We start from the raw sequence: 7609 nt of genomic DNA, 5'->3' as shown, positions 1-7609 counted from the left end.
GCAATCATAACGTATTATAAAATATATTTCACAGGTTTGGTTCAAATTATGTATTACGATTATTTTTGTTCACTACCTTGGCATTTGATAGCCATGGTGAGTGACGCATGGGCCAGCCTTAACGCATGGACAAAGCTAGTTAATTGACCTCCCAGTTACTTACCACTTGCTGTGCACTACAACTTCTCTCTGTCCCTTTCCTGTAGTCACCTCGTTCTCTCTGCTGCTGCTGCTGCTGCTACTAAATAACTCTATATAATGTTTGTCCATGCTGTGAACTGTATGTTCCTGATTCTACCACGTCTTTAGTTTTCTTATACATTACATACATTCCAACTTGCATCTGTGTACTACTGATACCTCCGAACACATCTTCTGTGATGTTCCTGGAATCATCTGCGGACACTTTCTTTCAAAGCCTCTTCCAAGCGATCTTCCCATGGGACTGACAGCTCCAGAAGAACAGCTTGCTTGGTGGACTCTGACACAAATACGCATGGTTGCAGGGCGGTGGCTGCAATATATGGCTGGAGAACTTCTGCTTCAGCTGTCAGTCTCTTGCTGGGGTCTGGATGCCTGCAGGCTGCGCCTCAGCTCTGACAAAGGCAATGGTCTGCTTGGAGGGTCAGGACAACTTTGCACTCTAAACTTCTTCTCTGATGGCTTCAGCAAAGGTCTTCAAGACCTGTTAATGCCTGTTGTGAAACAGCTGAGGATGTGCTTCCATAGCTTGGAGGACAGTGGCCATGCTGACCACTCTGCTTTGCGAACATTTGCAGATCACGTCTTCTCCACTGTTGTTCTCACCTGTTTCTGAACAAGGGGGTGCGTTTCCTTCCCTCTGTTCATGCTGGGGAGTTGGAAAGGATCCTAGCCCAGCTCGACCTTGTGCGACCACTCTGACCATCCTCTTGTGATGCAGCGTTACCTCTCCTTCCTGAGTAGCTTCCACTGCCCTCCACCTCCTGTCAGTCTTCACTTTGAGCCCTGCTTTATGCACCTTTGGATCACTTGAGTCCTTGTACTGTAGCACTTCTCTGGCTCTTCCAACCATGAATTTGAAGGGAAGCTGCAGTGGGGACAGCCCTTGGCAGCCCCAGCCATCTCTTGAGGTGGTTGTTGACCCTCCTCTCTAAGGTCTCAAAACGTAACAGCTAATAATGTTGAAAACTAAACTAAATCCCAAAGCCATTATAAATTTCATCTTTTTACAGAGATGGAACAAAAGTGAGTGGAACAGAAAGTAGCCCAGAAGTGGGGCAAAACACATGCTAAGCTTATTTGAATAGCAACTATAGTCAACTCAAATAGTTGCTACCTGACTCATACTAACAACCATTCATTATCATACAGAGCATGACTCAATTAAGAACTTTAATGAGGAGAAACAGCCATGCTTAGCTTCAATGAGAAAAAAAGACTTTTGTACTGTAAATCCAGCTGCGCCTGAATTAGCAGTCAATAGTGAATTAACAGGCATCTGAATGGTTTGTATTCAGTGTTTCTGCTGTGTTTCTGCCCTTGTGCATGTCTTTTAGCTCCATCTGCATTATGGATCATGCAGCATAAACACAGATGTCAAATTACAGCACAGTTTCCATCATCCATTGTGCTGAAATTACAAATTGTTTGTCCGAGGCAGCAGCGTCTGCTCTGCATGTCTGTATGAATACATGAAAACACTGTTTAGGTCTTGGTTTATTTGCTTCAGGCTACCACAATTTGAACTAGCATTTGAAATAATGTTTCCTGTCCAACATGGGATCGTTAAATGAGCATAATGTGTGCAAGATGGAAGCAAGCAGCATCCCATTTTCTGACAGTCTTTGGAGTGGCTCTCTGGGCTGCTGCTGTAGGCTCTGATGTCTCACATCAAGCTGTAGAACAGTGAAAAATAAGACACAAGTGATGGTGATGTGCCCTGACTTCTTTTTATGACGCACCAGGGACGTCCTGGGAATTGAGGCTCCCGTGGGTTTGTTCTGAAGACACATTTCATTCAAAACACTCAGACAGTCTAGTCATGCTCCAGTCTCTTGCACTTGGAAGTTGCTGCTCTGTCTCCATGAATATCAAGGTGCAACTTAAAGACAACTTAAAGCAAGGAGATGTGATGATAAGGTGTTAAGTGTGAAATAACTCCTTTCAAGATATAATCCCCACACAAAAATAATTATCTGCTTGGGAGAAGACCAGCGCTCAAGTTGTCTTTTTATTAGCGGTATATACTGTAACTGCACGGCTGCTGCGAGCGCTAGATCTGTACCAGATACAGATAGACACTTCTAGGTCTGAACATACACAGTGTGCATGAAGTACACTTGCACACTGAACAAGGTAAAAGTTATTAACTCTTTGCTGTTGTTTTCTGAGGCATCAAGCATCACAATCGGTAAGATTACTTAATCTAATCACATCCTGTAACTGAGAACTGTCTCCACTGCCCCTGCAGGATTCTGGGATTTCAAAGTCAAGGTAACACAGACCAAACTGGATTCTAATTAAAGGTGACATCAGGTGCCTCATGCTCCTTTCCTCCTCCTCCTCAGGCTTTCATCTAAATGATTCATGCAGAGAACACCAGGCCTTTCATGCCGTTAGGTCCTCACAAAGGAATAACAGCTTGATCACACAAAGCAAACACAGACAGATTTACAATGACACCGGCACAGTGTCTGTTGCACCGGCTTATATCAAGTTATGTCAGTCCGATGCTGAGGCACTCCGCTGACATGCTGTGTTTTTTTGCAGGGATGTTTCTTACAGACATTTCTGCTGGCAAATGTGAGAGTGTAAATTAAATCATAGGGCTAAAAATTGTTTTCTAATCAAATCACACTGCATCATGACGACAAAACACAACAGACTGTTTAGTTTCCGGGTGTGGTGATTTGAATGGGGTGTAACCTGCTGCGAACCTGACGTGATTGTTTGGGAATGAACGTGACAAGTGTGTGCCGGCCATATGTTGTGGGTTGGAACACTGGCATTGTGGAAGAGGATCAGTCGCTCTGGGTAAAAGCATCAGCTAAATGCATAACGGAAATACAAAATTGAAGCCTTCTCTGAAATTGCAGAGGATACAGGTAGGCTAAATAATTGCTGAATAGAGAGATAAATACTTGGAGGCTTTTTTCCTCCTTTATAAGTGGGAAGAGGATTTATCTCTGTGTGAGCAAGCCTGCCTTGAATTAAAGATGAGCTCCCCCTGCCTTTTATCGGGCTATTGTGAATAACACAGCATATAGTACACAATAACTACAGGTATGCAGAAATAGGTTTGGTATAATAGTTCAGATTTGTGGAGAGGTTGAACAGACTTACCATGACGTGAAAGTGCCTCCAGGTTGAGTAAGAGCAGCTGTGTGCTCTTATTATTTATATTTGAACTGCAGACTGAAACTCTTGCCTCTGAAAAACCTGAAAATGAGTTTAAATTGTGCTGCTAATGAATACTAACAACTCTGACCAAGCTGGTAGTTTTGTTTCTCAGCCTTGAAAATAAAAAGGTTTGTATCTGTTAAGGGGACTGAAATGACTTCTAATGGTAACATCGAAATGAGTAAGATGCCTGTCCTCAAACATTTGTTTCAGATGGGATACTGTCGTGTTTATGACCATGACACTATCTGTCTGAGATTCTTATTTGTTTGTTTGTTTCGTAGCAGACAATGACATAATGCGAGTGTCATCTGTTGAGGCAGAAGAAGCGAAATGAGCAGCGACCGACTCGTGTCCAATCCATCTCCCAGACTGTGGTGTCTTGCTGTAGGTTATTTTCTTCCTCACCACTCAGGCCTCACCCTTATGCTTGACTTTAATGGAGACTGACAGTAAATCACAATTACCCATACAAGACACTTTAAAAATAGTTTAGGAAATTAGGCTTTCCTAATATGAAGGTTGAAGACACAAACGCACGGCCTACGCCAAACAGCTTTCTGTGCAGGCACATCATACTTCAAAGGTTCAGAGGACAGGGTTCTCGTCACACATTTACACCTTTGTTCTTGTTTGTCCCTAAACACTTCTGCAAAGGGAAGAGTCTTTGCCCCAATTTAGTTCTAACCTTTAAAGAATAGCTTGACATTTTGGGAAATGCACTTTTTTCACTTTCTTGTTGAGAGTTTAGATGAGGAGATCAATAACACTTTGATGCCTCTGTGTTGAGTATGAAGTTAGAGTCAACAGATGGTTAGCTTAGCTTTGCATAAACACTAGGAACAAGTGGAAACAGCTCTAACCACAAGTAACAAAATCCACCTACCAGCATCCCTAAAGCTCACTACTCAATATCTCCACTGCTTAACCCATGCAAAAACTGAAGTGTAAAAACAATTTAGCTGTAGCACCCCTAAACTCTATACCATGCTCAAGTGGCTTTACTCACGTTAGGCTGGAATGATGGGATGTTTGGGTTCAATTTCTTAAGGTAGCTACCACAAAGGTTTACCTGTTTTGACTGAACCGATTAATGCTCTACTAATGATTACTTAACCTGTCGAAATTAGCAGTACATATATTCACTTCGGTTTGTCTATATTTTAAATAACTGATCCCAAACAACTCTTTAGAATGAAAAGGAACAGATGTTTACTGTCAGTATTTTTAGTATATAAACAAAATTAGCCCATACAGTTCAACCCATACAAATCAAAACCCACATTAAGACTAATTAAAAACTAACTAACTAAAAAACAATATTGACATATATACCAAGATATCTAAATACAAACTTAAATGTCTTGTCTGTGGCAAATAACTTAGACCTCACCCCTTCTGCACTATTCCTCCATGATTAACATCAGTGGGCCCACACACACACTTACACACACCAAACAAAAAACATTGCAGGCCCGTGTGATCCTCATCAGTGCAACACACAGAAAGTTCAACTCACAGTTTTTGCGGCAGTCCTTGAGGAACAGGTCCAGCTCCGATGAGAGAAGCTAGATGGCAGCGGTGATCCCTCCTCAGGATGAACACCAGCCGCTTTTTCCGATCAACAGTGACTTCCTCTGTGCTTGTAGACTGTAGTTGCTCAGCCACACTCAAAGTTTATTGTCCGATCAGCAATGGTGTCCTCGGACCTGACAACTAGTGAACTTTAGGTGCTATACACCGACACACTACGAGAGTCCTGCCCCGTTAGCAATGGCGTCCTCTGGTCCAGCGGCACGCGGCCTTCAGCTGAGCACAGACACACTCGTACAACATGTTACTGTGATTAAGCAAAACCACGGCTGTCTACTGTGTTTCTTCTGTTTACAAACACTTTAACCAGCTGTTTTTACCTAGCGATTTGTCAGTATTTCTACCCTCGTGTCTTCTCTCTGTAGTTCCGTTTTGTTTTAACCCCGCCCTCTTCCACACCTCTGACCAATTACCACAGGTGACACAGACTGATACCTGCGAAAACCAATCAGAGTAACTGAAACTAAAGACACAGTATGTTTTTTTTGTTTGTTTTTTTTTAGTTTACCAAGGTTTGCTGCCCATATTGTTTAGAATTTTTAATTTAACTACTTGTTTAACTATTTACATCATATTTTGCTTATGACTACTTTATCTTAACCTCTCCGGTAACAATTTTCCCTTTTATTGAACTAAATTATTCTGAGTTTAATTGCTTTACAAAATTATTGTCATCTAACTTTATTAGGAACTGACATGTTTTAATCCCTTAGCTACTTTTACACCGGGCTACATAATTTTATTTCCCAAAGTGTTAAACTATTCTTATAATAATAAGTTTTACTTGATTGATTTTTAGATGTGTGAAGACAGAGTTATTTTGTTTTCGCTTTCCCGATCCAGATAACAAAACCTTCAGTCTTCACCAGCCATTTGGTTTCATCTTCTGGCATTATTTTATGGAACGAAAATAGAATGACTTCCTTTCTCAGGATATTCTATTCTAAAGATATACAGTGTATGTTTGAAGAGAAAAAAAGACTGAAATAATCTACACAGCAACCACTGAAATGAAACCTGATTATTACCCGGCTGAGGAAAGCAAAGATAAAGTGAGATTACAAAAGCCTTTTTTCACCTTGTGTCAGAAATAAAAAGAACTTTTTAAATAATAACATATAAAATTTACACATCCAGTACATACAGAGTGATTCTCAGTGCATCAGGATTAACATTTCTCTCGTCCGTGTACAGGTGCAAAACACTCTCTGTTTCATTACTGTAACACGTAGCCATGAGGCATGAATGCATATGAATACATCACACACAGCTGATAGCATTAATATTGTCCAATTAATGTTTGTTCATTAGTGTAATTGTTCAGCCCTCTGTTTTAATTAAGCAAAAATGGAATCTCTATTCCAGATAGTATGTTTGCATAATGACAAAGCAAATAGATGAAACCTCTCAGCCATGGCCAAACTACATTCAGTCTATCGCTCCACGTCACCTATACACTATAGTTGCCTGCAGTAAAAGAAGGCTAATTTAGTTCAGACACACACACACACACACACACACACACACACACAAGACAAGGGGAATAGTGTTTACATTTTTTATTACAAGTGTCAACTCTAGATGAGGAAAAAGTTGTTAAAGGGGAATAGAACAGTGTTTCCATTATGTTTTTCATGTGCCCCAAGACAGATTGTTTTCTATTAGTGAACATGAACTACTGTCATCAATAGAGAGACTCAAGAGAGTGAAGGTTTCTTGCCACATATCAACTGGAAACCGATATCAAACAAGTTGCCAGAAATATGTAATTTATGAGTCAGGTTTGAATTATGAGAGTCACGTCTGAAGAATTGTTCATTCCCGTTAAATAATGTCTCTCAATTGAGTTTATTTCTGTCTCATTTGTGGACGATAAGGAGAAAATGAAGAATTTATTTAATCATCTGTTCATCTGTTGGTGATTCGCTGTATTTTTTTTTTTGCCTCAGCTGTAAGGTATTTTTTCTTGTGTGCAGCTAAGGAGTGAGGATCCTATAACTCCTACCTTAATTACCTTATTTTGGCTGCTTTCATTTTGAATTTGCGATGTGATTTTCGTTTTTAAAGCCATATATTATGACAGGTGCTCAGAGGGTTTCTGCTCAGTTTGTACAAAAGCGCAGAGCTAAAGCCCTCTTGACTGGCTTTAAGGTTAGTTTACAGATAAAAAGGTAATCAAGGAGCCCTGCACAGGTTTCTTAAACTTTTGTAAGAGTCTGCATGAGTGTGTATGAATCATAAAGTTTATTTAAGACACATCTCACCTAATAAATGTCACACCAGCTCCTTTGAAAATGAATCAGAATAAGAAAGCCGTGAATTCTGCTGGTATTTTAGGAATATAGGCATAAATTTGTGGATGCATGCTGTCACTGTCGGAATAAACCCCACTGTGGTGTAAAAGAATTTGCCTTATTTCAAACTTGTATTCCAAACACTTAGTTGTCATTGAAAGTAAAAAAAAAACAAAACCTCTTATTTCACAAAATATGGCCATAAAGGTGGAAAGTATTACCGACAATACACGCCAGTAAAAAATATATTGTGAATAAAGCATTTAAATCTCGATATGTTTGTGAAGAAGTAAACACAGAAGAGAGTGTGAGGATGGTAATAATATGGAAGTCACACATCG

The sequence above is a fragment of the Seriola aureovittata genome, chromosome 9 (assembly GCF_021018895.1).
Source record: "Seriola aureovittata isolate HTS-2021-v1 ecotype China chromosome 9, ASM2101889v1, whole genome shotgun sequence".
In the NCBI taxonomy this organism is placed as follows: Eukaryota; Metazoa; Chordata; class Actinopteri; order Carangiformes; family Carangidae; genus Seriola; species Seriola aureovittata.
The sequence above is the reverse complement of the archived record's forward strand: the minus strand, read 5'-3'. Positions refer to the sequence as shown.